This window comes from Spinacia oleracea, chromosome 5, assembly GCF_020520425.1.
Source record: "Spinacia oleracea cultivar Varoflay chromosome 5, BTI_SOV_V1, whole genome shotgun sequence".
Lineage (NCBI taxonomy): Eukaryota > Viridiplantae > Streptophyta > Magnoliopsida > Caryophyllales > Amaranthaceae > Spinacia > Spinacia oleracea.
This window is the reverse complement of record NC_079491.1, coordinates 2112225-2125127: the sequence shown is the minus strand read 5'-3', so window position 1 is coordinate 2125127 and position 12903 is coordinate 2112225. Positions and strand designations below refer to the sequence as shown.

At 33.4% G+C, this 12903-nt stretch overlaps 1 pseudogene; it reads left to right on the top strand.

Moving 5' to 3' along the window:
- The first annotated feature begins 1884 nt into the window (after nt 1-1884).
- On the top strand, nt 1885-5458 carry LOC110782034 (hyoscyamine 6-dioxygenase-like; annotated as a pseudogene).
- The last annotated feature ends 7445 nt before the right edge of the window (nt 5459-12903 follow it).

Genomic DNA, 12903 nt, shown 5'->3' with positions numbered 1-12903 from the left:
GGGAAAATGAGGTAATTATATATACTACATTTAGATTGAAAAAAGTACAACCAAAATAGTATATTATATCCTAGATTGTTAATTGACATATAGTTTATCACAGAAATGTTTTGGAAAAACAATTAAGTCGTGACCAATTAAACTTGCATGCATTAGGTCTTGCTAGCGTTCTATTCGCACAAATTTCTCCTATTTGCCATGTCACCCATCTAATATCTAGATAGATACTACTTCGTATTAGTCATGGCTTGACAATGAAATAAGTGTCAGACGGTCTGATAGAAGACTAGTTAACCATATTATATTCATATGGCAAACTATCAGGCATTCGCAGTTTGACAATTAAATAAGTGTTAGACGATCTCAAAGAAGACAAGCTACCATCTAACATTCATATGGCATGACATACTATTAGGCATGCATGGTTAACAATTACGGAGTAAATAAGTACCATACAGTCTGATAAAAGACTAGTTACCATAGTATATTCATATGGAAAACTATCAGGCATTCGCAGTTTGACAATTAAATAAGTGTTAGACGATCTGAAAGAAGACAATTAAGCTACGTACCATCTAACATTCATATGGCATGACCAGTGCCGGGGCTACGATTCCAACATGATAATGGGCCCTGTGCAATTTTCCAAAATAGGGCCCTGTATTTATTACTTTAATGAATATTCAGTTTTTATTAAACAAAAAACCTTCACTAGATTAATAAAATTTGCGGAAATGATAAACATAAAAAAGAAAAACACTAATGAAAATTTCAACAATAAATTAAGAAAAATATGGATAAAAGCTAATGAAAATTTGCATAATTTAATTAAAATTTTGGCAAAATTAAATTGAAAATACAATGAAATTAGAGAGAGAAACAACTCTATAATATTATCAACATATCAGGGTAACATTAAAAATTTAGTCGTTGAAAACGAGATTTGATAAGCAATTTGAATATGAAAGGTTTTTCGATATTTGGATGAGAAATAATGAAGAATGGATGAATCATGAATGTATTGGTGGTTTTTGTATTCCATTGTACATGGGAATCTTAAAAATAATTTACTGTAAAAAACCAAAAACAAAAGTAGTCGAAGCAAGCTGTCATATTTGGGAAAATCAAAATAGAATTTATTAGTTATGGGATTCGAACCATAGTTGTTGCCATATTTGCTCATCACCTTAATCAATACTCCAATTTTAGTATTTGTATACATTTAGGAAGCTAAATACCCTATATTTAAAATTTAAATTGGGGGCCCTGTTCCGTCGCTCACCCCGCACACCCCCAGAACCGGCCCTGGGCATGACATACTATTAGGCATGGTTAACAATTACGGAGTAAATAAGTACCTTACAGTCTGATAGAAAATTAATTAGTTGCAACTTGTATAATAGGTAGTCCCTTATATATTAGCATTAAATTATTATTTTGAACTTATCGGAACTTATCTTTAATTTTTCTAACCTTTTTTTTGCGTTAGATAAGTCATAAGTGAAATGTTAGGAGGATATACCCTGATTAATGGAATGCCATTTCAATTACTGGTCCACACTAAGGCTCTGTTATGTTCGACATTTTTTGACTTATTTAAGACAAAATAAGTTCAGATAATACAAGTTCAGTCAAAAATAAGTTTAATAGAACATAGCCTAAATTTATAAAAAGAATACTTTATAGGTGAAATAATGTTAATTAGGAGGGTATATAGCCTAATTAATGCAATATTCTTAAATTGGTAAAAAGAATAGTCATTATTTTTAGAAGTTACTCCTTTTTTCTTCTCTTTTTTAATAGAAGTTACTCCTTTTAATTTCATGCGTGTATATATATACTACAATTAAGAAATGATTCTTTACATATAAACTTGAACCCATATTCATATCCATATCCATATCCATATCCATATCCATATTCATATACAATATTTTCTTTTTAGTGAAAATTTAAATGGAGAAAACGATACTTTCAAGCTGGTTTAATGGAAAATCATTGCCTAAAAGTTATATTATTCCTCCAGAAAAAAGACCTGGAAATAATTATTTTCCAACATGCCAAATTCCGGTTATTGATCTCTTCAAAACAAATGGTGATGATCGAGCAAAGATTGTCGAGCAAATTATGCAAGCTGCTAAACAGTTTGGTTTCTTTCAGGTATTTTTTTTCCTTTACCCTAATTTTAATTTCCCATAATTAATATTGTTAAAAATTAATATCCTTAAAATGAATTTCATTTTATTTTTGTTAAATTATTGAGTTACACGTATTAGTGTATTACTACGTAGCTCCTCGTAATCGACCAGGATAACATATACTATGTACGTATATAGGTATCTTAAGTGATAGTACGTATATTAGAGATATGAGATATTATCGATAGGGAAAATATATATCAATAATGTAACAAAAATAATACGTGTAAGGTAGTACTTTTCTATACATGTAAGATATGAGTTACACGTATTACTACGTACCGTCCTCGTAATCGACCAGGGTAACATATACTACGTACGTATATAGGTATCGTAAGCGATAATGTATTAGAGATATGAGATATTATCGATAGGGAAAATATATATCAATAATGTAACAAAAATAATACGTGTAACGTAGTACTACGTAGTACGGTACTTTTCTATATATGTAAGATATGAAGTTACACGTATTACTACGTACCATCCTCGTAATCGACCAGGATAACATATACTACGTACGTATATAAGTGTAGTAAGTGATAATGTATTAGAGATATGAGATATTATTAATGTGGAAAACATATATATATCAATAATGTAACAAAAATAATATGTGTAACGTAGTACTACGTAGTACTTTTCTATATCGATTTGTAATATCTTACGTAGTAGATCTCTAAACAAAAGGTCTTGCATGTACAAGGTGTACAATAAATTTATTTGTACACCAATATAACTTTTACCCAGTTTTCTCTAACTTTTATATAATTAAAAAAAAAAGTTGATAAATAAACATTTTAAAGAGCTAAATGATAAATTTTATACATTATTAGTGATTTTGAAGAAATATTTTTTATTAAAATGAAAAATTTTATCAGTAAAAAATAGATAACTTTTACGTATATAATTAAGGGTAACTTTTAAGCATTTTGCGTTAACTTTAACTTCGGTGTACAATATTTATCGTACACCCCATGTAAATAAGAATTTGTGGTCTCTAAATAATGTGACGAATGTTTCTTAAAAAAAATTGATTAAATTGTGATTTGTGAAACAGGTGATTAACCATGGAGTTGCGAAAAAAGTAATGGAGGATGCAATGAAGGTGTTTAAGGAGTTCTTTGAGTTGCCTTATGAAGAGAAATCACACTTGTATTCTGAGGATTGTAATTTCAAGTGTAGACTTTATACAAGTAGTCATAATTATGCAACTGAAGATATTCACTATTGGAGGGATTGCTTGATCCATGATTGTACTCCTTTTAAAGAATGCATCCATTATTGGCCCCAAAACCCTGCTCGATACAGGTAAACTATACTTAATTGTTCGATTAATCTTTAGTTACTTAATTAGGGCTAATTTGCCCTTTTAAATTTGACGAAAAAGGGTACTTTTGTAATATCAAATGCATGATGAAGAGACAACTAAAGATGGTCGTGGGTCGGGACGGGTCGGGCTTCGGGTCGCCGCCATGGGTTGTGGGCCTAAACGAGTTGGGGCCAAGCCTGACCCACTTTGCATCTTGTCGAGTCGGGCCGGGCCGAAAAGTTTAAAACATGACCCAGGCCAGACCCGGACTCATGGGTTGTCGGGCTTCGGGTCGAGTCCATGGGTTGTGGGCCTAAACGGGTCGGGGCCAAGCAAGACCCACTCTGCATCGTGATTCGTGCCGAATCGGGCCGAGCCGAAAAGTTTAAAACATGACCCAGGCCCGAACCGAGCCCATATGCTGTCATGTCGGGTCGGGTCGTCGTGTCTAAGCCTAATTTACTAAATTTAACGTGTTTTGTCGTGCCAAGTCGATTCGTGCCGTGCTTTTTCCTAAAAAACTCGGCCCAGGCCAGGCCCACGGCCCACAACTTTGTGCTCTTGCGGTGCCGTTCTTTTTTCGTACTCGTGTCGGGACGAGATTTTTTTGCCCGACCTACAACCATCTTTAAAGACAACTGACAAGGTCATATTCTATTCACCTGATTTTTACTGATTAAAATTGATTTTTTTTTTTGTCACACAGAGAGGTGGTAGAGGAGTATTCAACTCAAGTGGGAGATCTCGGGTCAAGAATTCTAGACCTAATAGGTGAAGGTTTAGAACTTGAATCTGGATTTTTTGCAAATGGTTACAATGAAGATTTCTTCTTAACGGTGAACCATTATCCACCATGTCCTGACCCAAGTTTGACTTTAGGGTTACCAAAACATTGTGATCCTAATGACCTAATGTAATTACCTTGCTTCTTCAAGATGATATTCCTGGCCTTCAAGTTTATGTTGATAATGAATGGCTCATTGTTCAACCTTGTCCAGCTGCTTTTATGGTCAACATCGGCTACCAAATGCAGGTATATATCATCCAAAGAAATTTTTACTTCTTCCAAAAAATTCGCATTTTTTTAAGTTGATTTCCTTGGAAGAAGTAAAATTCTTTCTTGAATTTATCATTTGTCATATCTTTTGTGTAATAATTGATGTACATGGAAGACTTTTACATGCCCAAAGAGGGATGGATGTGGAGTCGGGTTGGGCTTATGTGAAGCCCATTAAGGTTGGGCCAAAACAGGCAGAAAAGTTAAGAAATATGGCCCAAGCCTATGTGTCGGGCTGAGCCGTAGTTCATAAACCTACATTCACTCAACTTAACACGTTTTGTTATGTCAGACCATGACTAGCTTGTCGTATTTTTCGAAAAAAAAGCGGTTTGGACCCAGCTAATTAACGACATCGTTCTTGTGTCGGGCCGGTCCAGCCCAATGCCGTCTTATATGTACCCCCTTCAATCCTAATACCGGGTAAACCAATTAAGTTATTATTTTGACATGGTACGCGTTATTTATTTATTTATTTATTTTTGCAGGTTATAAGTAACGGAAAGCTAAAAAGTGCGGAACATAGAGTGGTGACAAATGCACATAAGGCTAGGACTACTGTATCATTTTTCGTCTTGCCCTCGAGAGATTGCATCATTCAACCCGCGAAAGCTCTTGTGAATGTGGACGATCCACCACTTTATAGGCAATTTCTATACACAGAGTTTATGGAGACTTTCAAAGCCCTCACTCATGGGGAACCTGAAAATATTTTGGAGCCTTACAAGATCAAAGATAATTTAGAGATGTTGGTTTAGAATTACTCCTACATATATTGATCTTCAACAAAGTTTGTAAACAATGGTAAAGTATACAATAAGCCTCTGCCACCTTAACTTACACAATGTTTTCTTCACCTAAATTTCACCTATACTATCTTATCTTCTTTTATTGGTGCTGAACTAATCTTATCTTATCTTATTACCCTTTAACATATCTTATTTTATCTCATCTTATCTTATCTGAACTTATCTTATTGACTCTTATTGGACGTCATTGGAAGTTATAATAAGGTGTCCTTTGAACTTCGCATTATACGGAGTATTATCCACGACAAGATGGATGTGGAGTCGGGTTGGGCTTGTGTGAAGCCCATTCAGGTCCGGTTAAGAAAAGCCGAAAAGTTAAGAAATATGGCCAAAACCTATGTGTCCGGTTGAGTCGTAGTTCCTAAGCCTACATTCACTCAACTTAACGCGATTTGTTGTGGCAGACTATGACTAGCTTGTTGTGCTTTTTAGGGGGGGGGGGGAACGTGCTGAACCCAACCCACGACTTCGTTGTGTCGGGTCGGTCTGGCCCAATGCCATCCTCATATGTACCCCTTTTAATCCCAAATAATACCGTTAAATGAATTAATTAAGTTATTATTTTGACATGGTACGCGTTATTTATTTATTTTTGCAGGTTATAAGTAACGGAAAGCTAAAAAGTGTGAAACATAGAGTGGTCACAAATGCACATAAGGCAAGGACTACAACAACATTCTTAACTTTGCCATCAAAGAATTATAATTGAGAGACTATAATAATATAAAGAACATTTTTTTTAAGGACATGATTATTGACTCATTGGCAACAAACATGTATTTTGGTAAGTTTTATAATGAAAGATGAATTATTATAATAAGTTCAGGCTAATTTGTGATAAATTGAATAACCATTTTGTATTAGCCACCTCATTTGTATTTTGGGCTTGGAAAATTTGTTCCCACAAATTAACAAAGTGCTTGATCATAGGATAATGTTTGATCAAAACGCAATCTCAAAATAAAAGATCAACGTTAACTGCCCAACAAGAAAGTATCAGGTTCTATGTTTCTTCAACTTGCTCCTTCAATTCCTTCAACTCTTTCTTCTTCAACCCTAAAGGTTAATATTGAATTAAAGTCAAACATAAACTTAATTAATATAATACTAGTATGTTCCCGTGCTATTGTACGGTTACCTATAAAAAGTACGAAGTATAAAAAAGAAACTCTTAAATGACTATGTTAATTACAATGTTTATTATTTGGCAATATCAAAACGTTTCTAAATATTGTATGTCGCTTATGCAACACAAAAAAACCAGAAGTAAGAAACTAAAAAAGTATTCAAAATTAAGTTATAGATTCATGACTCATGAGAGTCTAAAAGAATGTGAACATATTCTACCTTCTCTAGTCCGAATAATCCTAATCCGTAAATCTCGATATTTAAATTGGTCAAGCAACATGGTTCGAGCATCCCGAAACATCGCAACATATGGATTTACACTATCAAATATTTTTGTAGTCCTTTTATATAGGATTATGGGGCTTATCATAGAAGATTCAGAACCATCTACGACATGCATGCGATTTTGAACTTCATTATCAATGTCATAAATGTACAATTACGCAAACTTTAGCAAGTTCCTTGGCTTTTAAAGACCCAATTTATGATGATTACTACCACTTATGAGGAAGACATAGGGGCCTCTACCGTCATTAACGGTGTTGCCAATTATTTCTACCGCCAATAGACGTGAATGCCAATAAATAATTGAATGTTCGAGCTTTATCTTTGAAATGGCTATTCAACAAAAGGGACTTGAATACCTTAATTTTATTTCTCATTACCTTTTACATTATTTGAATACCTTAATACCCTCACTTACCCACTTGTATTTTTATTTTAATAAAATTAACTCACCATCTTTAAACTTTTTGTCGGTCAAGTGCACCATTTATTAGATATGAATGGAGTATATTATTTTTTCTAATCATATCAACCACACGTTACTATAATTCCTTCATCCCAAACTAACGCAAATTTACTAATGTTTAGTTGGCTATGATATTAATGATCATGTTTTAGGTAGGCTTAATTGTTTCTTCGAGAATAATGTAGCCATATATTTAACAAAATTAAATTAAAAAGGAAGTAGCAAGAGCTGCAGTAACCAACAAAGTGGCAACTACGTCAAATGTGTCTCAGATAGTTTTTGGTACGATAGTTAGGAGGCCATTCAGGTTTCAAAGGACTCGAATGTGCAGAAGACACTTCTTCAAAGGCAAATGACTTAAGTCCTTTTGTTGTTAGCTGTTCAACAGTGGATAATCTGATTACCATTGTTGAAATAGAAGATGGAGAACCACCAACAATTAATTATCTCAAGTGCCTTAGTAGTGTTTCATCTTTTTGCTTGTATAGATAACCAAGATTTTTTGTGGCCTCAAAGTTTATCTAGGTTATTGAGATATTTTGTAGAAGGGAGGTATGATCTTATCGATATTTGCTTCACCAAAAAGGAAGTTGGTTTTTGTACCGAACCTACCTTAATGTTTTGTTAATATAATCGTTTTTTCATGTGTTAAAAAATCTATGTGGTATAGTGGTATACCAAGTTTAGTCAAATGACATCTAACTCAAATTATTAAGCATAAGATTTCTTATTTCTCCTCTTTCTAAGTTTTCTCTTTCAATATTCAACAATCTATACACAATTACTCGTCCTTACGCCAACAAAATTAATAGGTTTGTTGACTTGTGTAATTGCACATATTTTTACTCTTGGTAAACTAAGAGCATTCCCTTAAAAAAAACCCTCTAAGGGTATGTTTCAATTCTACTTCGATGGTTGAAAAGGCGATTTGCTATCGAGAAACGTCATTTCTCTAGATTTAACAACTTCTCAGTTCTAGCTCCTCTTATTCAGGTTTTCTTTAGTTGTAAATTTATTTTTAATTGATCTAATCCTCAGTTGATATTTTTTTCTTCTTCATATTCTTATGTGTTATTTTTTTCCCTTTTTGTTGGAGTTCGCCGATTTAATTTGATTAGAATGGCATGAGATTTGGTAGAAAATAGACATGCATATTACAATAGTAGGGAAATTAAAATGTCGCGGCAAGTGGAAAATGCAGAGCTATTGATAATATGTACAATTGTGCATGTAGGCTATGAAGTAATTTTGTGTAATTTGATTTTCAATGTATAATTCTGCCAAAGTTAAAATATTTTTATTTTTATTTTCGTATTGTGTAACTATGTAGAATTCGATCTTCCGTGGCTAAACTATGTTAAATTTTATTTTTTTGGTAGAAGCTAAAACATCTAACTTTTTCATTTTGTACCATAGATTTGTCATGAAATTTGAAAGTAAATAATTATTCTAAATTATTTCTTTATTCTTTCATGTCCATTAATTACCCTTTATTACTGTTATTTCCAATTTAGTGTCCCCATTAATTGTGTGTATGGTGGTTTTGCTGATTTGTTAATTTTATTTATTTCCCAAGTTTCCTTAAATAACGAAGCATGAGGGGTGAGGATTGGGGTTTTGGAGCTCTCACATTCCTCACCACTCTGCTTTAATAATATAGATTAATATTAAAAATTAATTAATACAATTGATTTTTACAAGATTTTTCTTTCTCTAGCCAATAAAGTGTTGTTCAAATGCGACTTCATTTTCTTTGGGCAGTAACCAATATTTTCCCTTCTGCACGCCATAAACTCCATAACCTACTGATGAATCATATTTGTATAGGGTATTTTAGGATCATTTAGGTTGCATTTCTAGGCATTTGTCTCATATTAGTTGCATTTAAATCATAATTGTATAAGTCGTCGTTACTGTACTATATTACGCTCCGTTTGTGTTTTCCTTTATATTTCATGTGATTTTACAATCATTTGGATGCTTTCGAAGTGTTTGGAGGTGGGTCGAATGATCACCAGATGGTTGAGTCAAAGACGAAGTGTTTGATCGGAGAATCGAGCTTTCCGGGAATGATTATGTCAATCAGGATGATTAGCTCGATGCATGTATCGTTTGTGCATAGAGTCGCTGCATCTCTCGTTGGCTCGCAAGATCCCTCGTTGGTTCGCAAGATCCCTCGTTGGCTTGATGCATCTCTCGTTGTGCCTCGTTGCTTCATTGTTGCTTGCTCTGCACCTCACTAGGCCAGCGAGGGATGGCTCGCTAACTCCCTCGCTGCCTCCCTGCTTTGCTTTGTCTTGCTATACACTTCACCAGGCCAGCGAGGGATGGTGCGCAAGATCCCTCGCTCGCCTTGCTACAATTCGCGTCCTACCAGGCCAGCGAGGGATGGTGTGCGAGATCCCTCGCTGCCATGCCTCGTCAACTCTTGTGCGTGGTCTAGGCGGTTCGGTCGTGATCGGGTTTCATTGCCACGTCATCGTTCCATCGACCAATCATTGACGACTTCTATTTTTTATTTTCTTATTTATTTATTTATTTTATTTTGGAAAATAGAAAATATAAATACTTAAGGGAATTAATTTATTTTCCTCATGCTTTTATTTTCTTAGAATTCTCAATAGACGTTAATTCTTATTTTATTTCTTCCATTGTTGAACACTAGTTTCTTATTTCTTTCATTCATTAATCTAGAGGTAATATCATAATTTCTCTTGCTTTAATTCATCGTTCCTTAGATTAATTTGTCATTTGATTATGAAATTCGTCTTTATTATTTATTTCATGCTTGATAATTTAATCATGAGCGATTAGTCATTTTCTAGGGCTAAGTAAGGAAGCAATGTTTATATCATGATTGTTATGCATTAAAGTTTGTTAATTTATAGATTATGCTTGAGTAATTCTAATTGATTTGTTCTTAATTGTTGATTCATGTAATTGGCCAATATCATGGATTGATGATCTAGCTAATAGGAATTAGAATCGAAAGATCGTATTTTTAAAGGCTTGGTGCAATTGACATTTCTGATTATGTTAGCGACCGTACTGCATATGTTGGATTGAAAGTGTTAAGACCCGACCGTAGGATTAACACGTACTTTAATTACTCGGCTTAGTTTATTCATTGTTGAATTGATTTGTGTTCTTGGATTGGTATAAGCATGGTGAACCGAACAGACGCCCTGGACTTTTAATTCATTGATAAATTCTCATTTACATTATTGCTTTAGTTTTATTAGTTAATAATCAAAAATCAACTTTCATTTATTGAAATAATTTATATCATTGGGAAAAAACTAATTGAACTTGTGTCCCTGTGCGATCGACCCGTATTTGCTAAGTATCTGCTAACAACAGACACCGTGCACTTTTGTATCACTTTTTAATTCATCACCTACAAAAATAAAACAAAAAGTTGCCAATAATAAAAATAAAAGGTAGAGAAAACAATTATAAAAATAAAATACTCCATAATAATTTAGAAATTATTAATTTTCAACTAAAATCGGTTTCGAATCTCTCCATCGTTGGTATGAGAGCATAGGTTAATATATCAACTGGACCGTATAAAAGTTTTGTGTTTCTCTCAATTTTCATTATCGATCCGGGCATCCCAATCTGTATGTCTAGTAATTTTGTATCAGGATTGAGTGATCATCATAGCATATTGCATTGACCGTATGATCAATCATTTTCTCGGTTTCCGTTGGACGATAATGGCATACAAGGGTGAGCTTAAAAAATTAATATTAATTAGAGTAAATATTAAATTAACAAAATAATATAAAAAAACATATACATTTTGATAGAAATTGAATTATTTTGAATCGGCTATAATTGCGAGAATTACAGACTGATAGGCAATCGCTATCAGCAAATATTGTTCTCGTAAAGGGTGATGCGAAAACTAGGGAAATTAAACACAATTTACTTAAATAGTTAGGGTCATAATAACTACAATTTTGAACAACAAAAATAAACCTACTCTGTATCTTTTTAGACAAATACAAAAAATTGTTGTCACAAAATAGTAGTCAAACATTTTGTAAAATAAAAGTATATTGTTTTGAAAGGAAATTAAATGTAGCAACTCAATCACAAATTAAAATAATAATTATTCTTTTTTAAATCACTAAAAACTTTACTAAAACAGAATTTACAAACCGCATGTTAATGATAAAAAAACCAACTACATTCATTGCAAAGTGAACTGTACGTTTCAAATTCAAAAAAAAAAAAAAAAAAAGTGAACTGTACGTTTTTTTGTTCTAATCCATTTACATTAGTGAATGACATAAAACCAAATATGTTGACAAATTACCCGAAATCATTTACGAAATTATTTTCAAAAATATTAAATGTCTACGAATATGGATGCTTAGTAAATGTGAATTTGTTTCATTTGAATGTCATTGCAATTAGATGTTTTATATCGCATTAAACATTATTTAAAACAATATATACATCATTTTCAATTGAACCTTGTCATAACATAGTTTAATTGAAATTTCAAAATTAAAAAAAAATCAATCTTCAATTTTCAATTAAAATCGTTTTCAAATCTATCTATTGTTGATATGATGACATAGGTTAATATACCAGCTAGACCGTATAACATGTTTAGGTTTCTCTCAATTTTCATTATCGGTCGGGACATTTCAATTTGTACAATTATTTTGTATCGGGATTGATTGATCATCATATCCTATAATTTACTCGGATTTCGCTGGACGGTAAATGTATTTTAAAAGTGAGTTTAAAATATTAGTATTAATTGAAGTAAATAATAAATTAACAAAATAATATAAAAACAAATATACCTTCTCATAGCATTCGAATTCTTATGTATCGGATATAATGAAGGAAATAATGCCCTTGGTCCAAGTATGCATTCTATGTTAAGTCTAATAAATGCGGTTCAGTATTAATTAACAAGTTAATAATTCAGTGAGATCAAGTGAGCTGAATGCCTAGCTAGAGGCCGCTTCAGTTCAAGTGGAATTAATGATATTAATCCACAGCTTACTCTTGACTGAACCCGTAGGGTCACACAAATAGTACGTAAACGGATCAAGTATTTAATGGTATTAAATACTCCATCTATGAATATTCGGAACCGACGGATCTTGGTTTCAGTGGGAGCTAAGATCGTCACAGGCAAGAAATGAATACTCCGGAAACGATGATATTGCCGGAAACGGAAATATGGATCGTATCGGAAATATGAATATTATCCAAGTCGTAGATGTTGCCGAAAACGGAAACATGGTACGTATCGGAAAATATTATTGGAAATGGAAATATTACCAGAATCGGAAATATTGCCGGAAACGGAAATATTGTCAGAATCGGAAATATTACCGGAATCGGAAAATAATTCCGGAAACGGAAATATTAAATATTTGTTCGAAACGGAAATTAATTCCGGAATCGGAAATATTAAATATTGTTCGTATCGGAAATAAATTCCGGAACTGGAAATTTAATCGGAAGCGTATCGTACGAATTAGCATCGGACGAGGCCTGCCGGACGAAGGCCCAGCACGAAGCCGGGCCATCGCCCAGCAAGCACGCGCGCCACAAGCCCAGCCAAGGCAGCGCCCAGGCCTACCGCAAGGCAGGCCCAGCGCGCGCCAAGGCCACGG